The sequence below is a fragment of the Lutjanus erythropterus genome, chromosome 23 (genome assembly GCF_056507025.1).
Source record: "Lutjanus erythropterus isolate fLutEry1 chromosome 23, fLutEry1.hap2, whole genome shotgun sequence".
NCBI classification, from domain to species: Eukaryota; Metazoa; Chordata; class Actinopteri; order Lutjaniformes; family Lutjanidae; genus Lutjanus; species Lutjanus erythropterus.
Window position 1 is genome coordinate 25143491 of NC_139339.1, and position 23389 is coordinate 25166879.

The window sequence follows — 23389 nt, forward strand, 5'->3', positions numbered from 1 at the left end:
AAACTAATGTTACTTGCTGTGGGTCGAGGCAGCAAGTCCTACATTCAGCAGGGTAAAATGACTGTTTTTGTCAAAGGAGTCTGGAGTGGTACACTGGCTTTAGTTACCAGTTGTTGAGTCCGTGCTGACTCCAAAACACAGGTTAAGTGGAAATCGAGAGGTTTTGTTTTTTGCAGCTGGCTGACGTGGATTTTTTTATGAATGAATGAAAATATTTCAACTTTCAATTAAAACTAATTTCTAATACCCTAAATTACATAGTTTGAAGACTACTGTGGATTTTGCCTCAGTTTAAACCCCTTACTATGAATTATAAATACTTAAGGCTGCAGTTAACGATTATTTTAATCAGCAATTTATCTGTTGATTATTTTCTTGATTAATCGATTATTAGTCAATAAGTGGTTTGGACCATAAAATTACAGAAAATGGTGAAAAATGCTAATCACTGTTTTTCAAAGTCCAAGCAGACATCCTTGAATGTCTTGTTATGTCCAAAATACAAAGATATTAAGTTTACTCTCATAAGAGGACTAAAGAAACCAGAAAATATTCCCATATGAGAAGCTGAAACTAGTGGATGTGGACACTTAATTGAAAAAATTCACTCAGAACAATTAATCAATTATCAATAGTTAGTAATTAATTTAACAATCAATTAATCAAATAATCCTTGCAGTTCTAAAAGTTTTTTGTTTGCATTTCTGTTCACCATTTTAAAATGCGTGTTGTAGTTTTAGATTCTTATAAGTATTTTTTTTTTTTCTACTGTTCAGCTGTTGGTTTCCATTCATTCAAACTACAGTGCAGGCTATTCAAATCAACCAGCAAAAAACTGAGCAACAATAATGTAGTTTGACAAAAATATCTCTGGAGCTTTCATCTGTCATCAACCTACTGTCACCCTCCATACTTTGGTGATAACCACTTAAACATCTCCATGACAAACTCCATCTTCTGATGAAGGCCAAGAGATCTGAGTGAAAGCTCTGGAGCAGGGGTGCCCACACTTTTTCGGCTTGCGAGTTACTTTTAAAATGACCAAGTCAAAATGATCTACCTACATTAAAAATGAGGAGGCAGACTCACAGCCCAGTCCACCCACCCCGAAAATGATCAAGACAGCAGCAGCACCCCCAGATTGTGACCCCCGGGACCGGGACATCAGCTGTGCACCTGCAACTCAAGCTAACGTCCCAGGTCAAAATGCTAGTATTTCAGAGGCACCGCATCAAACAACTAGCTTCACATTTCCGGGAAGGTCATTTGGTAAAGAAACATTTTGTCGGTCATTCAATGTGAGCTGGTTTAGCAAATGGATATGGCTCCATTATATTGAGGACAGCGATCGCGTTGTTTGTTTCATGTTTTGGACAGTCTGGACATTGGCAGCCTAATGAGGAGCTTCATCAGCGCCAACCCGGAGAGGAAAGCCACATTTGGAGTTGTGTGACGCCAGTCAGGCACTTTTCTTTTCTAATGCTGCCACCGCGCAGCACACGGCGCCTTTACACACAGAGTTCAGCACCACAGTGACATGGACAGCAGCCGTGACAAATTGTTTATGGTTGACAAGGTGATCGGCACCATGGACAGATTTTTGCAGTCTTAATTACTGTGTGGGTATTTTTTAATCATTATTATCAATGCAGGGAGTTGCGAGTGCAGTGCAGAGCTTTTTCTTTCTCACACTCTAATATTAACACTTAATTCTCAGCAAGTCAGCACTTAATTCCCAAGATTCCCTTTGTTTGAACCAACCTGATAGCATCCAGTCAAATTGTAAGAGCAAGGTATGAAGAACTAATGTTGCTTAACTGAGAGCCAGCTATGAAAAACATGACTTAATACTCAACATAATTTCTTTCATGTACAAAAACTATGTGATATGCAAAATGTACAGGTCAAAAATTACAGAAAAGAACAACACAACAACTTCCAACTTCGTCTGACATTTGAGGTCTCACAAAAAAATGATAAGTTGAGGCTCTGTTGTTAAAATGGTATTACATTTGGTGAAGAACACATTATGACTTATTTAGGACACAAAACTCATCTTGGGACTTGCCTGTCTTGACTTGGTACTTGAGAGCAAAGCCTTCAAACTTCAATGACTTGGTTGGACTTGGTTGCTAACTGCACTCAAGCAAGTTTCAAGAGTCTGTTAATAGACTTTCCAAACATAAAGAAATGAATAGAAACCAATGGATGTTTAGGATGGTGCGGTCGTCTGCAGCAACTCAAACCTCACTTCACCCCAAACCTCAGTTAAGTCATTTAAGAAACAGGAGATTTGAGCCTCTTCCCCTCTGTACAGAGAGGACAGATGGTAGGTTAGCAGCCTGCCATATGTATAGACTGAGGCATTCTGGGATATTATTCTGATTGGCTACATTGAATCTGACAGGCCGTATTAATGTCAACCCTTTTAAGCCCACTGGGTTAAGGAAGTACTGAAAGTTTTCTTCACTTTGCTTCCTTGTCTGCTGTAGGTGATCTGGTGTGTTCACTGAGCAGGAGGTGAAATGACTGAAGGGTTCTCTCCACAGCGCTGAGGATTATGTGTCAGATGTGTTACTTGACACTCCACAAAACTGCTGAACAGCAGCACTGGCAGTCGCTATCATCAAGATCATCTATGTGTCAAGGTAAACTGAGAGACTCTTTTGTTTCTGTAACACTGCTATCTTTAACCACACTGGTGAGGTGTCAGGAATGTAAAATGACTGTAGAAATGACATTACAGGCAATACAAACTCCTTCAGCCGGAACTGAAATTTTTGAAAAGGGACATCTGGTCTGTGACAAGTCCATAAAGTAGTTCTGTCCAGCTGCAGCCAAACTAAATATAACCATGACTGCAAAAAAGTTGTGAAGCTATGTAAAACTACTGTACGTTGTGTCCACTGGGTTAAAGAGGTATAGGACCATCGAGACTGTTGCCAGCGTGGTATGGGGGTATGGCAGTGCAAATGGCATTATGGGTAACTGTCACATCTGTGAAGGTTCCATTAATGCTGAAAGGAACATACAGGTTTGGGAGCAACATATGCTACCATTCATACGGCATCTTTTTTAGATATGACAGCCATACATCAAACAGTTACTCAAGAACTGAAAAACACTGCTCAACGAAAAGCACATAGCCATACTCCAATAGACAGGAATTACCCAAATGTGGTTGCACTTGCATTTACAAAACATTTTTCATTTGCCCGAGGGGTCCAGATCAGCAGGAACCTTGTCCTCATGGGGCCCCCATGGTCAGAGGGCACCGGCCCCATTCATCTGGTCAGTGATCCATCTTTGCTTAAACAAGAGAGGAACTGAAAGCCCTGAGAGCAAGCCCAAGTCAAGTCTCAAGCCTGTCAGAGCAGGCCTACAGTCAAGTCACAAGTACTTCAGTATAAGTACAGCATAAGTCTTAGTATAAGTTAGTGTATTTAATAAGTGTCTGTCAAAGTCAAATTTCAAGTCTTTTAGAGCAAATCTGAAGTCAAGTCTCAAGTAATTCCATACAAGCCAAAGTTAAGTCAAAGTGAAGTCTTTTAGAGGACTTCTTAAATCAAGTCTAAAGTCTGTCAGAACATGCTTACATTCAAGTCACAAGTCTTTTATCATCCAGAATTGCAGAGCAAGTCTTGACAAGTCAAATCTCAAGTGTTTCTGAGCAAATCTCAAGTAAAGTCTCAATTGCTTGAGAGACAGTCAAGTCTCTAGTAATTCAATACAAGCTCAAGTTAATTCTCACATCTGATAGTGCAAGTCCAACTCATGTCTGAAGTCTTCCAGAGGACTTTTACAAGTCCAAGTCAAGTCTTACATCAATCAGAGAAAGTCTCAAGTCAATACAGACAAGTGTCTATCAAAGTCATGTCGTGTCTTAAGTAGCTCCATATTGAGAGTAAAGTCCAACTGAAGCCTCAAGTCAAGTCTTTTGTAGGACTTCTCAGGTCAAGTCTCAAATCTTGCTCAAGCAAAGTCCGAAATCATCTGAGATAATTTCAGGTCAGGTCTATTGGTCAAGTCTAAAGTCAAGTCTCAAATTACTTGAGACCGCTACAATCAATTCACATGTCTGTCAGAACAAGTCTTGAGTCAAGTCTTTCAAAACATGTCCCAAGTCAAGTTTCAATTTATTTCAAGTCATCTCAAGTCAACTCTGTCAGACCAAGTCTCAAGTCAAGTCTCAAGTATTTCAAAGAAAGTCTCAAATCAGATTTCATTACGAGTCTAATGTCAAGTCTCAAGTAATTTTGGTCCAAGTCAAATCTCAGAGCTATTTTTAAGTAGTCAAGTCTCAAGGCTTTCAGAGACAGCCTCAGATCAAGAGAGTTACAACATAAAGCTAGGACAAGTTGCAACATATCTTGTCAGGGAGCAACTGTCCAAAGTGTCTGATGGTCAAGCACAAATTGAGCTTTATAGCAATGCAGTCCAAAGAGCATTTCTGATAGGTTGGATTATGGAATATTCAAAGACACGTTTCATCTGTTGCGAAATAAAACCAGGTCATTTATGCAATGAATGTGTTACCAAACTGCTGCAAATTGTGCTATGCCATTTACTGTAAAAGGCTCTTTCTAGGTCTACCCCAAGATAGATACTCTTCGACGTTCAGCTTGTTGCTATTTTTTCCTCATCTATCATCTAGACACATGTATGAGCACACACAAACTCCTCAGGGAAATGACAGGCTGCTGCAGTGTATCAGCTACCAACATCAAGTCTATCTGTCCCCTCCTCCTTTTCTTTCGTCTGCCTGTTCCTTCACACTTGGCTGAATTGAAAGCCTTCCCCCCAGTCTCCAGTCCCCATCTATCCATACCTCTACCCCCTGCTTTCTATTGTTCCAGCAGCTACAGTAAATCACACCAAAATCACTTCCAATACTGCCAGTCAAGTCAAGCACCTCTATATTTATGGTTTAAATCTGTTTTTTTAATCTCTTGCTTTTTTCTATTTCCTGCTGTAATTGCTTTTGCTGTCAGCTGGATTTAATTTGTTCAGTTCTTCTACATGGCCATCAAACACCTTTCAAAAGCTGCTATATACAGTGCGCTGACCTATCTGCTGACCGCAGACATCTTAGTTGCCATCAATGTTGTCATGTCATCAAAGTTTTTTTTTTTGTCAGGCTCTATATAAAGAAAATCCAAAAAGCAGCTGATACTGAACACTGGCATTGTTTGAGCTTAGACAAATTTATCTATCACAATACACTACAGTCAGCAAAATGCCAATAAAACATAAAGTCAAAGCAGTGTAATGCAAATTTAAGTTAATGCCAACACAACAGAATGCAAATGTAAAGCACTTTTGGTGCCATTTAATGCCAAAGGAATGCAGCATCATGTCTTTGAAAGCATTTCTTTCATAACTGATGTCTGTTTTTTCTCTCGAAATGAGTAAGTGGTTCAGTTGATGATGATGTTAACAATAGTACATCTACACTAGGGTTTGGTTAAAATATATGTTAAAATTTTCCAACCAGCCACAATCAACCCAAAAACTGGCTATTTCCAATACTTTTGCACGGGTGTGTGTAGCCCCACATGTCAGCATAGAAATGTATGCAAGGTGCAAGTTTGCTACATTACATTCACTATGTTCAATGAATGAACAAAATTAACTCACAAAATGTAAAGGAAGAAAATATTCTGACACATATTTTCCTTATTAAACAACCCACTGCATTTAAAATTGACATAAACAAAATAAAACTCACTGAAGTCATCTTGGTTATTCTTTCCACTGTCAACTTTATCTCTGAAAAAAATGTTAGGTTAAGGAGCACACATAATTGTTGCTGGTTATGTTCAATGTTTTTGCCAATCCAGGAAATCTTGCATCATTACAAAACCCAGAACTTTGACACTGCAGAATGGGGTTTGCATCTTATAACCTACTTGCAGGTGTAAGCTACTGATAGACTTAGTTAAGTTAAGGGAAAGATGGTGGTTTCAGATATCAAAAAGGTTTTCGTAATTCATCTCACTTCAAGTCAGCATAGACTTTCTCCATTTTTAAACCCAGTCTTTCCCTAACCTTAACAAAGTGCTTTGAGTAGCCTAAATGTAACCATAAAAACAGTAATCATATTTAAATTTTGGGCAGATGAAGACAAAATACATGAACTACACTGACATTTAACAGTTTGCAGATGATGTTCAATTGTTTCCTCAGTATGTATTCAGGAATTACAACTTTGTTTTCATTTCTTTAGTGCAGGACAAGTTTACATTGCACAAGCAACAATGGATCTGGCTTCTTCGAATTCATGGATTGTGTAGAGGATGGGGGAAAAGCCCGACCTATTACACTTTGTAATAACTCTTATCCACCCTTATTGCATATTCTACAATAGACTTCTAATCTATATCGATGGAGGACACAACCCTAAACTCCACACACCAAAAACCTCTGCCCAGTTCAGCAAACTGCACCTACCAAATCCACACAGGGAATTCAATCTTTTAAAGGAGTGTTGGAGCTCGTCCAGTAATTCCGTCCTGTAGTAAATAAGAGATTAAAGGGACGGTTTAGAGCGAGGGAGAGCATGGGTGATAAGGAGAAAAACAGAACAGATTTTGCAACTTTATTTTCTTCCCTTTAATGCTTTCAAATAATCTTATTGACTATTTTGATTCTTATAACCCGTAATGTTGCGTTTTGCGTTTCTTATCAACAAGAACCGTGGAATGACTTTGTTAGATAAGACTATTCTGAAAGACAGTCGGAGAGATTCAACTCAGCAAGGTCTCACATGGAGTCATGGCCTTGACATTTCATTGGCCGGAGATCAGTTAATACTGTAAATCTAATATGATCTGCTGTATTCTACAGTACGAGGTGTATATTTGGATGACATGTAGGCAGGCCTGGGAGATTAATAAACACCAAACACACACACACACACACACACACACACACACACACACACACACACACACACACCTGTCTCCACTTTGAAAGGCAAAGGTTATACAATATGTTTTTTAATCAAGCTGGATCAAGGCCACTTCTGGCGCCGTGCTCTTTGAAATCTTTCCTTTGGGCTGAGACTCAACTCGACATGCACACACGCTCTGTAGTAACCTGGTAACCTTTCCATTCTAATTACTCTGGATGTCTCTGTATACCTCCCACAGTGTCACCCATGGGGGCTCAGCATGGGGCCTCAGGTGATGAGGCCAGGTGAACAAAACATGAGGTCAAAAATAGAAAAGAAAATGTAGTTTTTATGAGATTAATTTTGTAGCACCTTTTTGCTTTTCAGTTCTGCACAGAATTGCTACTGAGTCTGACAAATAGTTGAAATAACAGGAAAACACACACACCAATAATAGAGATTAGCCTTGGGTCAATAGCTCCATGCCAGAGGCTGGGGAGGAAAGTAAATCATCTTCCTGTCTGCATTAAAATATCACATTCAGAATCAACTCTGTCCATAAACAATGTGGACAGTCAGAAAATCAATTTGACTCCCACACAATTCACACGAGCCAGAGGAAGCTGAATTATAGCCAGTCTTCACAGAAATTCCATCCATTCCCATTCTTATCATCTTGTAGCAAGGTTATGTATTTATTGAAAAAGAAACACAATCTGAAAAATGAAACGTTGATTTCATTAGCAAAAAATGCTCAAATTAATGCACTCAGAGGCACAGGCTCATAAACTCGGAGGTCTGGACTCAGGTTTCTCTGGCAAGTGTACAATGCATGAGGTGAAAGAGACATACTGTATTTTCACAGGTTTTAATTTATTATAGTATCTTTTATTTTGGGCTTCCATTGGTGCTGCCATTCTTGTGAGTTCAGACATCTGCTTTTTAATGAAGTCGAGGTACATGGTTGTCCCCTAAGTTCACAAGTAATAACTTTGAATGGCATTCCAGTGCAGTTTTTCTACCAGGAGGTCCAAAATTTTTGAGTTCCGAGGAACACAGCATTTAACTTCACTTGACAAAATCAGAAAAAGGACTTCCAACTCGACTTGGACTTTGACACCAATGACTCTTGACTTAACTTTAGACCTCAGCCTCTAAATTTGAAAATACTTGATACCGTACACCAAGCCCAAAGATTAAAAAGTGTGAATCCATGACTCACCTTCATTTCATGAATCAACTATCCTTATTCATTTTCAGCAAATCAACATTAATTCCCTAGATTCACTTTGTCTGAACCAGGCTGACAGCATCCAATCAAGCTGCAGGAGAGAACCATGAAGAACTCACGTTACATTACTCAGCTCTAGTTGCCAAAAGTTATAGCAAAGATAATTTTATGAGTGTATTTTTCTTTTCTGTGACAGTCAGCAACAAATGAATTGCAGTATGCAAAAGAAGTGGGTTGAAAATTACAGACGGAGATGCAACAACTTCCAGCTTCCTTCGATATCTGAAGTCGCACAAAGAATGGTTAGTAAAGGCTCTCTTGTTCAAATGGCATTACATTTAGTGAAGAGACAATTATGATTTGTTTAAAACTCAAAACCTTTGAGTGAGACACTCAAGACTTAAGGACAGAGTCTGGATCCACTTGAGATTTCTGTTTGATAAAAGGAAGTTTTTCCTTGCCACATTTATTCAAATAAAACTGACCTGACTTACTTGTGACTTGCAAAACAATGCCTTGGTCCTATCTCTGTTCAGAGGTTTTGCAGATACAATCTTTCTTGGTGTGGTATGACCGGTAGATATTGATAGCTGAATATAATGCTGGGACTTATACACTTTCCCATCAAGTTGAAATTACACCCACATGCTGCTACATCATCCCTCAACTCAAAAGGAGCCTATAGTTGGCCTAATCTTTATTCTGTGACACAAGAAAGGCAGAGAAAACAAACCCGAGTTTAGTGTTACAGTGTCGGTTTATGTGCTTGAATGCACAGTGATCACAGCTCATCGTTGTCTTCGACCTCACCGGGTTACATTTCACTCGTGTTTAAGGCCGATGGAGGAGAACAAAGCACAGGGGAGCAATATCACATTCCAGAAGACGTTTGTTTTCTGCGGCTGATTGCTGGGCCTGCTGAATGTGTCGCTCCCACCGCTGCAGCTAAGGTGGAATGTTTCATTAAATATCAGATTTCAGCCAGTCAGTAACTCTGATTATCCTCTACATGGCCTGTAATGGAGTGGTTCAGTGTCCAATGACAGTATAAATACTGTAACTTTGCAATTTGTTTTGGCAGAAAATGTGAAGTTTTGGAAGATTTTACAATTTGGTTATTAACAACTCTATTCAGAAATGTCAGCAATTGATTTTTTTTAGTATTGTGAAGCTTGGACTAAACCATAAGATTACTAAAATGTAAATGGACTAGACCGCCCACAGATCAGTACACTAGGTCGCTGAGGCTGGCAGAGGAGCCAATGTACATACATCCTGACTCCAAAAGATTGCTTGGTTGATCCAACGTATACCATGCAAAACTCTCTGAATGACATTTGTGCATGTCTTATCCTTCTGCCTGGAAACACACCTTGATGCCCTATAGAGCACACATCGAACAACTCACAGAAAGACAAATATGTAGGACAGGTAGACTGTGCTTCAGTTGCGTCACTGGAAGCCCCCAAAAATCCAGCATGAACACACTTTCATTTTCTCTACCAAGCAAGAAACATCAGTCAAAAGTTGGCCTATCTAACTTTCACAGAGAAATTGTAAAGAAAGTTTTTCTTTTTTTCTCTACATGTTACATGAATTCAGCTGTCCTGAGTCCAGGCATAAAAACACTTCATGTATAAAAAATGAGAATGACAGACAGCAAGATGTTTAGAAGGTAAATTATTACAATCTTTCAACACTACACACTTTATCATTTTATCTCCAGATTGTCAACATCAACTGACACTTATGGATTTAGTCCAATTAACATTGGACAGGGTCTACTGAATTGGCATATGACGATGAATAACATTGCAATGTAGGATGATATCATTGCTGGGTCTAGAAGGGGCTCCATCTATGCAACACTTGTCCGTAACTTAGTTGTTTTAAAAAGAAAATAGGTGCAATGAAAAGCTTGTGTTGGGGACACAGAAGCTCAAATACAGAAGGCTTTTAAATCACGATGTTACAATGGTAGAGGACTCTGAGGCTGATAACTGTCCACCATTACCATGGACAGTGGCATTGTCCTTCAGTCTGATTTGGTGTTTTTAGTTGTAACACTTAAATCATAACTATGATTGGACACTAGGATATTGGGTAGTTCAATGTCTTCAATACCTTGAAGGTATCGATTGAAATAACCCAGTACCAGGTAGTATTGAAACTTCCTCAGTCAAGCGATACCTGCATTCAATTGTTTTTGTACCTGGATCTATACTGTTTGTATGGCGTTGCTTAACATCAGTCAACACAATCATCATAAAGAACAACCTTTGAAATAAAGTATCGAACCAATTACTCAATTGGTATCGGTATCACTTTAAGGGTACTGGTTTTGGTACCGGTATCTCAACAATACCAAGGCCTACCTACCAAGCAGCTAGCCAGAGAGCCAGACAAATCTGCAAGCATATATGTTTCATTTGCTCTGTCAGAAACGTCTCACAACTTTCCATTCAGACAGAATTCTACCAGCATCGGATCTGGTTGGGACAGTCACAACTGTTTATTTAATATGGGGCAGGTTTGGTATGATGACTGATAGAGGAGGCTCACTGAGCCACATTTGAAAAGTCACATGTCAGTAACATCACGCAAGCGCAACACACCAGGCTCACAAAACTCGGGTAAAACTGTCAAACCAGGCAGTGCCGATCAAATATCAATATTCTGTTACTACATTGCCTATTTCTTATTTCAAATGTTTTCAAAAGTATATTTTAATACCTGTTTAGCTGTCGTTTGAGTGGTTTTGTGATCAGGGTGCCATTTTTTCTTGCTTGAAACTGAACCAAGTACAGCCCAACTTAAATGTCATTGCTTGGTTGCTTGATTGGCTGTTGGTCTGTCCAACTGTGTCCATATTAATTTTAGTCTGCACCCCTTGTAAATCAAAAATGAACTGAGAGATGTCAATGAATTAGTCTAACAATGCCAAGCTAGAAAACTTCAGCTTCAAACTGTAGAATTTCACCCCCTCACAGTAGTGGATATAAGCCACCAAACCACTTAATTAAATTAATCATACTGGCAGGAAGATGAGTAGTGACATTTTCCTCTCCTTTCATGCACTTGTGAAAGTGTGTCTGTGTGTATCTGAGGACAGGATATAGGCCACAGGTGCCATGGAAACAAGCCAGAGGGAACAGAAACTGAAACAAACTGGAGGAGACAAGTAAACCTGAAAGGGAGAGAAGGGGAAGAGTGAGATGTGGATATGTGGCTGGTGATGGGAGTGGGAGTAATATCAAAGCAAGTGAAACTGACAGGATGGAAATGCAGAGCAAAGGGGACAGACAATATATGTACTGTATATTCACCAATAGAAGTAGGAAACATGCCTCTTTTTTTCTGCATTTAATGGCATTCCCCTTCAGAAAGACTTGAAATTGTAATGTTGTCCATACTGTATATTCCCAGCCTTTGAGTGTTATTTTATTCTTGTTTAGTCTTGAATGTTTCATAAAACCTTAATGGGATAGGTTTTAAAAAGGCGTTTAAGATACAACTGTTCAGCCAGCAGGGATGTTCAAAGTCTCAAAACTACACCCTACTAGACGATCAAGTTCACAATCATCCCTGGACTGGAAGGAGAACTTCTCCTGGGAACAGTCTGGAAAGTGAAACCAGACAAAACGGCCCGTGTACCCTCATGGTCTTCATTGCTGTGACCTCTCACTGAGGCCAAAACCCTCTGACTTGCCAAAACACCTTGCATCATCTGAACCAGAGAAGCTGCATTGATCCACGCGCCACCCAAGAGTCCCCAGGCATTACTAATGGATAACTCCTCTCATCAATAAATAATCCCAGGCCATCCATAAGTAAGATGGGAGACGCCTGCTTAGTGTCAGACTGAGCACTCCCACTTCAGCACAGATCTGGCTTTAAAACTGGTCACTAAACATCTGTATAGCGCTGTGACTGATAATGACTTGCTGTGACCCTTCTTCAGGAAAATGGTCACTTTGCTTGAATCAATCTGTGAGGTGTTTCTACAGAATCACCGGGCTATTGAGTTTAATCAGAATGCTTATGTTGGCAGGTTTGCAATTGAAATCACTTCACAAGATTCGACTTTGTGAACACTAGTGCCATTTTGGGGTGTGGTTGTTCGGAGCGTGTGCCCTTTGAAGACCTGCCCATTCAGAATAGGCTGATTGCTGAATTGTTGAAGTGATGTCGGGGGACATGCCCGTCCGGAGTATGTGGGATTTTGAAAAGTGTGCCCGTTGAGAGTGGGCCGATTGCTTGGAGCCCTCAAGTGCTGCTTGCATTGTTGTCGATAACTGCTCATCTAATCAACTTCACACTGGGTCCACAGCACCACCTGTTGGCACCAAACTTGTCACTCAGACTTCATAACTACGCACATCCACCAGATGTGGTTGCAACAGTATGAAGCACTCAGAAGATATGACATTTCTTAGAACCAGCTATAGCAAAAACCAAATGGAGTATCAAATATCTTAAAAGGCAACTTTTTCCAGGTTGGTCTAGCAATGTTCTGTGCTAAATTTTGTAATGATTGCTAAAACTTTGTAAGAGCTTACTGGAAAAACAGATTTAGACAAATTTCAAAATGGTGGAAAATTGAGATGTAAATGTGCGTGGCTTATATGGATAGATTTGTCTTCACCCACAGAATTCTGCAATAAATTGCACCAAATTTGATATCACACACTCTTGGGTCTTCAGCAATACATCCGACAAGTGTGAAGTCGAGCAGATGAACGGTGCTTGAGATATGCGAAGGACATACATACAGACAGAGATTCCCTCCCTCCTTTGATATAGGCACTGCTGTCAATTGAGTATATAACAGCATACAAAGGGCAAATCATACCACAGAAAGAATTTCGATACAATCATATGGCATCAGATATCCCACTTCCTAAAAAAGAGAAACTTTGAGTCTTCGAGTCGCAAGAAAGAAGAAGCTCAAACAGCCTTTGTCTATTAAAATTCCAACATAAACCATCTAATAAATCACACAGAGCGAAAGCCATTATAGTTTGTCAACAATGAAATGTTTCCTAAACCTGTCCACCAAACAGTAATCGTCCTATCATAATTTATAAACTGCAGCAGATTTGTCAAGCCTTGGATTTCTCAACATGTAAAAACTTGTGCATGGAACTGACAGTTGAGCCGCTTCTCAGCACTTAATGAGTTCGCCCTGTAAAAATGTCATGCCTCCACTTTGTTCAGTCATCATCGGGCATGGCAGCAGGAGTCTGAGCGGAGGGAGACTGATTGAAGTTATTTCCTGATATGAGCGCCCATCTACTGCATCAGCTACCACACCATATTGAGATTAAATGGCCATTAAACCCATTCTTCTCTCCACAGCCCCCGCAATTTCACTCAGCGTCTTAATCTTCATCTCTGTTTCTTCAGTTCTACATTATAGACAACAACAAGAGACTTTACCTCCTTTAACCCACTCTTAAACAACCTGGATCAAGGCAACAACAGAATCATGGCTGTCCAGGGAATAGCCACACCCTGACTTGAAAACAACAACTCACATATATGGTAGTACTACCATAATTAGCTGCTCTGCACTGGCTTCCAGTAGCATTTATTTAGAGTTTATTTTAAGGTCCTCCTCCTTACAGTTACATTTTTAACTCCCTTGCTCCCTACTTTCCTTCAAGAACACCGATCGTCTGCAGCTGGTTCACTGGAGGTTTAGCCGAAAGAAATTCGAAGATGCAGCCTTTGTCAGTTTCGCCCCAAATCTCTGCAATACTTTACCTGTAGATATCAGAGAAGCCAGCTCGCTAAATAGTTTTAAAAGAAAGCTAAAACCTAAAAGAAACTACACGGATTTTAAAATGTTGTATTTTCCTCAATTTTATGCATTCTATGTACTCTTTTTTTTTTTACTTTAATTTTATTATTATCATTTCAAGGAGTTTTGTTTTACATCTTATGCTATGTTCTTTGCATTCTATTTTTATTCTTATTTATATCTTACTTTTACTAGTATTATCAAGTCAGTTAATTATGGCATTTTATTCCTGTTTTTATGTTCAGTCTATGACTTTTTTAAATGCGGCACTTGGTGCATGTAATTTCTTTGTTGTAAAGCACTTTGGGCTGAATTTCTTGTATGAAAGGTGCTATACAAATAACATTTCTCTTATTATTATTATTCTTATTATTCTTATTCTTATTATTATTATTATTATTACAAAAAGTGGTACTTGTTGTCAAATGTTCAGCAAAGTGAACTGAATTAAAACTTTCCATACAAAAACAAAATGGATTTGGACACGTGACAATATGCTGCCAGAGTCTGAGATGCCACTTCAGATGTTTTCGGCTAAAGGTTTTCTTTTTGGCGGCATGGCTCTTGGTCGCCATGGCAACGTCTGGGTGTCATCCTCACAGACCATCTGTGTTGTTGTTTGCTGTCCAAAAAAAAAAAAAAAAAAAAAAGAGGCAGCATGGGAGGGTCAAACACACGCGCAAAAAAAACACGCATATATACACTTAGCAGACCCAAGGCTTCAGAAAATACACACTATAGGAACAAAATATAGAAAAAAAGCTATATATGTTCACTTCTACATTAATATTCATAATAAGATGAATACATGACAACACATAGATACACACGTGCAACCAAACACACGCAGATCTCCAACAGCTCCTTCCTATACCCACAGAAAAACAGCTGATGATTAAAGAAATCCGCCTCCAGTCAAAATTATGGTTGACAGCATCTCAGCAGCACACACACACACACACACACACACACACACACACACACACACACACACACACACACACACACACTCACTCATCAAATCTTACCCATGACTACGCTCAGAAAATGAAAGCATACTTCAACGGTTCAAAACAGCTGATGTTGTGGGACATCGGTCTTCTGGGTATTTTTGCGTCAACGCAGCACAAACACACACACACTTATACACACACCACTGTTTGCTTAATCTCAATCCTGACTATACCCTAAACCTAATCCTAATTCTCCCAGTAACCCTTGCCTCAGCATTAAAATTGCCAAGACTCAAGATTTGGGATGTAGTCTACAGTATGAACACATAAACTGAAGAGTGAATGCAGATTTTCAGCTCGGTTTTGTTGTCTCCTGTTGAGCTGAGTCACTGTGCGAAGTCACTAGATCAGCTAGACACACTGGGTACTTCCTCCTTATCCTTCGAGTTATTTCCAGACAAATCAGACCAGACAGCAGAGAAGTAACCCAGTAATTGTGTCACAGCGGTCGATAGCAGTCCTCGCATTAGAATTGACTTTCTCTGTTTCCGCCTCCGCTGACCAAGATCTCCTCATTTATAAACATCTATCTGTTAAAGTAACAAGACTACAAATCCAAACCAGCCCCAAGAGACTTCAGTGTTAATGGAAATACTCAAGTGTCAGAGACAACAAACAATATTTGGCAGTGGGTGTTTGGAACAACTGACAATTGAAGGCGGTGCTGGAGCAAAGGCATGGGAGTCAATCAAAAGTGTTCATCCTCTGTGGAGCATGAACGTGCTCAGTAAAGGTCAAGTCACGCTGTCCACTAAACTTCAGTGACATCACTAGAAAATTGACAGAATTTGTCATTTGTTCAGTTGCTGAAAATGAATCAGTTTACACTTTCCTGACAAGTGAACTCTTGTGGTCATGTGAATAATTACTGTTATCTGACAGAAGCAAATGATTTCAGGGTAGATGGTTGGGAGTCCAAGGTATCTTACTTTGACAACGTGGACTGCAATTTTGCATTGCATCGCCTACCAAGAGTCAATATTGGTTTCTTAACTATGACCACTGTCTTTTGTGATATCAAAAACAATAGTTTGATTTTTTTAAAAAGTAACTCAAGGCCCACTTACTAGCCTTTTACAAAGATCTGAAGCTCCTAAACAAACTCATGGAACATTTTTTGCACCAAGGGATCTCTGTGTTAGTTTTTTAATGGGAACACAAAGGTTAAGCTGAACAAAATGTAGATTTATTTGCTTAAACTCAACCAAATCATAATAATAGAGGTGGCAGATAAGAAGTAGTATGAACTCCTATGGAGGATATCAAGGTAGATGGCTGATCATACAAAGTATCTGACTTTGACACTGCTGTTTGCATTGCATCACCTCCCAAAAGTCAACATTGGTTCCTTTTACCCATGACCACGATCATTCTCGAACCTTAATCCAGAGGGAGAACGTTCAGTCTTAACCTTGGAAACAGTAGTTTGACTCAAAAATTTAACTCAAGGTCCACCTACTAGCCTTTTCCAAAGTTCAGGTCCTCTTGAGCGAACTCCATTGGTTGCAGAAGAGAGATGGTGGCTGAAAGCTTGTGTGTAGGTTTAGTTGTTTAAGCTCAACCAAATCTCAATGACAGAGGTCGTAGATAGATTTTTGTTAGTTGGACTTTTGGAATTTTGGTAGCAAACTTGGCCATCAGCTACCAAATATAATGTTTTCATGTGCTGTGAAAGCATGTGAAAGATGGAATTTACTGTTTAAGGTAATCAGTAGGTGTGAAAAATCCACTGACTTACAGGAAGTGGTGCTATTCAGACTCCTGGATTGTTTAGAATAGAAGAGGTGGTCAAAAAACGTGACAAATGTAGCAAAGACAAAACTGTTTCTATGTTGTACAAGTGATGTGTGACTACAGATTTTTGTAACAATCTCTCATGAGGTGGTTCACAGTCGTGCTGTGTTTTGTGAAAGGGTTGGGGGCTTGATAATTTGCCCATCCTGGTGGGTGGATTGTCTACTGTGGAGACGGAAATTTCCTTTAATCAGCTAACTGATCAGCTATGAGTCATGAGCCATTTATAGCCCAGTTTCTGAGAGTGGGACCAAAGACTTCCTATTAGGGTTGGATATTGAGTCTATATAACAGATCAGTAATCTAGTTTATTATCCTGAGACCAGATATTTTCCTCATTTGAAAATTTTACAGTATTTAAGTTCTTGAATGGTTGCTTGTGTTAAGACAACAGATACCATTTGAGAATTTTGTCTTCTCTTCTTACAGCAAATAATAAAAAGGTTTTGTTAGAAAAATGTTTACATTACTGAAAGTAAGGAAATGGAAAAACAACAAAAAACAAATTTTGAAGCACGCCAATATTGCATTCAGTGACAATGTTTTTTCATGTCCAATGCCAACATTTGTTTCAACATTCAGTGCCAACATTTTTTAAATATTTAATGCCTACATTTTTCAGCACCCAATGCAAACATTTTTTTTTTATTTAATGCCAAAATTGTTTACATTCAATACCAACATTTTTTTGTCATCAACTGCCAAGGTTATTTTTATTTATTGCCCGCTTTTTTTATATAACATCCAAATGCTAATGTTTTTTAACGCCAAACAGCATTTTTTTTTATTTAATGCTAACATTATCTAACATTAAATGCTATTGTTTTTAACATCCAATGCCAACGTTTCTTAACGTCCAACGTTGACATTTTTAATATTCAATACCAGCTTTTTAAGCATCCAATGCCAATGTTTTTTTGACATCCAATTCCGATGTTATTTAACATTCAATGCAAACATTTTTTAATGCTCATTGCCAACTTTTTTTAAACATTAAATGGCCAGGGTCTAATGCCAACATTTTTCACTGTCCAATGCCAACACTTTTTTACTCTTAAAAGCCCCACATCACCTCCTGCCAGCATTTTTAAAAAATTAAAATGCTTATATTCTTTAATGTCCTGCTGCACTTTTTAAATATTCAGTGGCAACATTATTTATCAATAAATGTCATCTTTTTCATCATTCAATGCCAACGTTTCTTAACGTCCAAAGTTTTTTAATATTCAATGCCAGCTTTTTTTAAGCAACCAATGGCAATGTCTTTAACATTCAATATCAATGTTTTTTAATGTACACTGTCAACATCTATAATATCCAGTGCCAATGCGTTTTGACATTTGGTGCCAAGATTTGATATTTTACAGAAGTCTTTCTTCTTTCTCTGCGCTGTGACTGGTTACAAACTCTTGTCTTCTGCATGAGAGTCATTCGTAAGGTGCAGAGTAGTCCAATACGGATGTAATGCGTAGGGATACTAGGCTGTGGAAAATGTTTTGGCAACTCAGGCATCAGATTCACATTATAGTTAAACCAGCCAGCATCATTTTAGGTTAAAGGCTTGGTTGCACAAGATCCCATCACGCCTTTCATGAAAAACAAACATAAGCATGAAATCGAATGTGGACTTTTCATTCCTAGATAACTGTGGTCCAGCTTAAAAGCCAATAAAAGCGACCAGCAGGGCAACAAATCCTGATGATTCGCTGTTATTTGGCTGAATATGTGTGTCTTTATCCAAAAGAGAAACCGCTGAGTCACAGAAACAAATGGGCTGAAAATCCCTGAACTCTCTGTCCGATGAAACGAAACACCAGTCTGACTTTTCCAAACTGTCCTTGTCCCACAGGACAGAAAGCCACGAACTTGAAACCTTCCTGCGCTCATCAGAAAATGAAACCTCGCCAGTCTTCTTCACCCTGATAGAAACAACACAGTGTACAAACATCGACTGTAAGGGTACAGTAGGGCCATGTTTCAAGCCCTCCTTGGATCAGTGTCATGGGGGGAGAGTTTTAATTGAGGCAGTGGAAGATTAAAGTGCTTAAGGCTTTCATGAAAGAGCCAAGAACATGCTGTATTAAACTGCGGCTTTCGACCAGCTGAAAACACTCAAGTGTGTTTTTGTGGCCAAATAAGAAGGTCTGCAGCGGCAGGCGTAAGCAGAACACCTTACTACGAGTGGAGTGCCCTGCACACAGCATAGATCAGCACCCACAGGTCACCAGAGGGGTGTGTACTTGCATTTGTGTGTGTGTGAGTGCCTATCTAAGTATGGGGGGAGGGAGCATATCAATAATTCATCCATTGATTCTGAATGCCCCCCTGCTGCCAAATGCTTTGCCTCTGCTTCCACCAACAATTTTCTTTAGTGGATTCAGCATTACTGACTGGCACACCTGAGCCTCCCCCTTTCACTCTATTGTTCTGCTGTAAAAGTGTGGAAGCACAGGTACAGTAGAACAGCAGTGGCATCTATTTTCACTTATATCATTTGTCAGATCAGATCATTTTGAAGGGAGTCAAGCTGCTATATCAAAACATATTACGTCTTGTACCCATATAAACTGACAAAATAATCTAAATTTAAGGTCCACTTTTTCTAGAGTTGTATACTACAGCGAGGAAGAAAGTTCTAGAAACATCCAGGTAAATACCCAGTTAAAGGAAATATAAATCCAAGTGATGTACTGTAATGATGTTGTGATGGGCTTGGAGCTGCCATATCAAGACATTTGTGCCAAATGTCGAATCACATGTAAACTGACAATATAATCTAAACTTAAGGTCTGCTGACTGCCTTCTTCTGTTTTTACTACTGTGATGAAGACCAGTTGAAAGCCCTAGAAAAGAAAATGCTTAAATATCTAGTTAATGGCAGTTTGATCTGAGTGATGCAACACAGTTGCAAAGGGACTGAAGCTGCTTTGTCAAGACATATTGTGCCAAATGTCAAATCGCATGTAAATTGACAAAAATATCTAAATTTAAGGTCTGTTTACGGGCTTTTTCTGGAGGTTTCTATTACTGTGATGAAGACCTGTTGAAAGCTCTAACCTTGAACCTTGATAAATACCCAGTTAAAGGCAATTTAATCTGAGTGATGTAATGCAATTCCAAAGTGACTGAAGCTGCTGTATCAAGACATTTTGTGCCAAATGTCAAATCACATGTAAATTGTCAAAAATATCTAAACTTAAGGTCCAGTTACTGGCCTTTTCTAGAGGTTTCGACTACTGTGATGAAGACCAGTTAATTGCAATTATTTTTTTGACTGATTACAATGGCAGAAAAGGAGGAAAAAAATCTGTATTTTAACATAACAAGTAATTTCACATTCAATGCCAACGTTTCTTAACTTCAAATGCTAACATTTTTTAGCATTCTGTTTATTCTATTTTTAAGCACCTAATGCCAATATTTTTTGACATCCAATGGCAATGTATTTAAAATTCAACTACAACGTTTTCAAATGTCCAGTGTCAACGTTTGCAATGTCCCATGCCAACGTTTTAATGCCCAGTGCCAGCACTTTATAATTTTAACTGCTGACAATATTTAACATTTGATGTTTTTTCAGAATTCATTATTTTAAAGTAACCATCAGCAAGTAATGAACACATTTTTCCACCAACACACCCTCACAATGAATTAGTCTACTGATTACAATGGCAGAAAAGGAGGGAAAATGTTTTTTTGTTTTTTTTTTGTTTTTTACATCCAAATGATTAGTCTTTTTTATTGTCCAGGCTTTTCTTTAATATCCAATGGCAACATTTCTTAATGTCCAGTGCCAATGCTTTTTTTTTAACATTCAATGCCAGAATTTTTTAAGGACCCAAAGCCAATACTTTCTGATATCTAATGGCAACATTTTTAATGTTTTTAATGTTTACTTTTTAAATTCAGTGCTGGCATTATTTAACATTCAGTGTTTTTCAGAGTTCTTTCTTTAAAAGTGGCAGCTTTATGAAAGAGTGCCAGGAGGGAAATTAAAATGTGCTTCAAAGGAACGAACTGAGTGAACCTTGATTCTTTTTTATTAATTAAATAAATGTTACCCTTGATGTGTTGGCTACACAAGCCGCTACAGTAGTTAACATTTACATTGTCCTCAGGGTTTTGCTTGTTTCCTGCACTTCTCAACGCTTTCTCAGCCCATTAAAGATCGAGACACGCCCTGAAGCAGCAGGCATTCTGGTCTATGAATGGAGGCGTGGCTACATGCTAATTGCTGTGGTGTTTTGTTTTCTATTATTTTGTCTCAGTCTTTGGGGGTAAGTGGTCATTAGTCTTGTGTTTGTCCATGAAAGGACACAAGTGAACTAATTATAGTCCGTGGTTGTAAAATGGAAGAAGATGACATGTTGCCAAACATTTGTCATTTTAAGATTCTCACACTCTCTCTAACCCATGTGGGAAGCAAGGAAGTAACATGCAGAGCAGCATGGCTACAAAACTGACATAGCCAAATGAGCAGGACAGTGTTGAATCTGATGGCCAACCATGATTTAATATCCCTACATTGCTATTTTTGGTTAAAGAAAAGAGTCTGCGATGGAAACGGCTGAGCCAGTCTCCTTTTGTAAGGCTCAGTTTCTTCAAACCACCACACACAAAGTACACCAAAATGCAATAAGGTTGGATTGTGTCTTTCTGTGTCCCTCTAGCCCGAGGGGAGAGGACTGGTCGGACATATATAAGAGAGAAATGGAGGAAGAGCTACAGAGTCAGACAGCGGGACAAAAAAAAAATCAGCACAGGCAGAAACGCAGACACAGACTGAGGCTACGTCGAGGCTGATTTGGATACAGTTTTTAAAAAGCTGATGTACGCCGGTCAACATTCAAAGACGTGATGAGGTAATCCAGTGCAGCAGCAACGTCAAGAAGACTAGCTTTCAATCCATTTGTTCCTTTTATCAAAACAGATTGTCCTTTAGGTAAAAGGTGGATGCTTGGGCAAACAAAATATGTAACAAAACAGTCAAGTTGATTTCTTGTCACCCTAAACCAAGTGTTTGCTACCTACACTTAACCTGACCTGAACCATAGAGCTGACAGAATAGAAAACACTCAAATGACTGGATTTGGATGAGAAACAACTTATTTTGTTGTTTAGGTTGGATGATTTGTTCATTGCCATAGAAAAAAAAATTGATTTAAGCACCTTTTTCCTGCGTTTTGAGCATTTTAGTTTAGAGAGCATTTCTGTAACTTTTGATCTGAAAGTTAATCTGTGAAATTACATTTTACCCATAACACTGTCCAGATTACTATCTTAAAAAGATAATACATTTTATCCTGCTTTTTATAGTATTAATTTAATACTATAAAAGCAGATGGCAGAGTCTATTTGCACCTGGGTTGGAATAGCCAATGTGGCTACTTGCACCCAAGTTCAGGTAGCCTCGTGTGGGAGGGGCAAGCACTCAGGTATCTGTGGCTAACGATGCTATTTGCACTTGTGGTGTTTTTTGTTTTTTTTTATTCTCCATGTAATATAAACACCCATTAAGCATTTTTAGCAAATTTGGCTATTTACACCCAGGTTTATACAGCCTAAAATGGGAGGGGCAAACACTCAAGTATCTGTGGCTAACAATGCTATTTGCACCTGTGGTATAAATAGGCAGTGTAGCTATTTACCCCAGCTGTTGTGTGACTGTTCTCACTGAGGTGGACAATAGACACTCCATAAAAATATGTTGTTGTTTTTTTAACTTAAACGTATAATATAAACAAACACTTTAATAAAGAGCTCTTAAATTTGTTTTGTAAGACACACACAGAGTGTGACATTTCACAGATGTCACAGTGCTCTCTGACAAAATATGTAATGGCAACAGCTAAAAATATGTTGGCACTTTTAGCTGCAACTCTGATAAGCTAATATGAGTTGACAATATAGACCCAGAGAACTTTTTGTTGGGCTGCATAATAGGACTGGACAGAATGGACAAAATGAAATATCAAAATGTTTTTGACCAAATTCCACCAAATTTAGTATCAATGTTACAACAAAACTGTAGGGATGGTGCTTTTGAATGGAGCTTGGTGCACAAAATATTATCACATTTGATGATGAATAAATAATTTGATAAATAATCATCAGTGGTGTAGATATAATGACTAAATAGGTAGAGACATGTTATACGGTATATGGTATAAATATCGATGTATTGCCCAGCCCTACTGAATTGATTAGTAAAAGACTTGACCAATTGATACTGATTATCAATCAATCACTTCAGGAAAAAATGCCCAAAATTCACATGTTCTAGTTTTTCAAATACGTACATTTGCTGATTTTCTCTGTCATATGTGATGTTTGTCAAAAAACTGAAGCAATCTGAAGATGTCACTTTGGATTTTAAGGACATTTTGATGGTCATTTTCCCTACTGACATTATAAAGAACATCAGGAGAACATTACAGTTGCGGTCCTTAATTATATCATAGATATAATTAAATATAATAAAACATATTGATTGATTGATGTTGGAAATAAGACACGTAATAATTGAATTCTTGTATTAAATTTGTACAGATAATGAGAGCTGATAATATTTCCATGCCTTTATGAACACAAAAAAGTGCGTTCATTAAATCTGACAGAGGGGGTAATGGGTGTGTGCGCGCTCATGATGGTGGTCG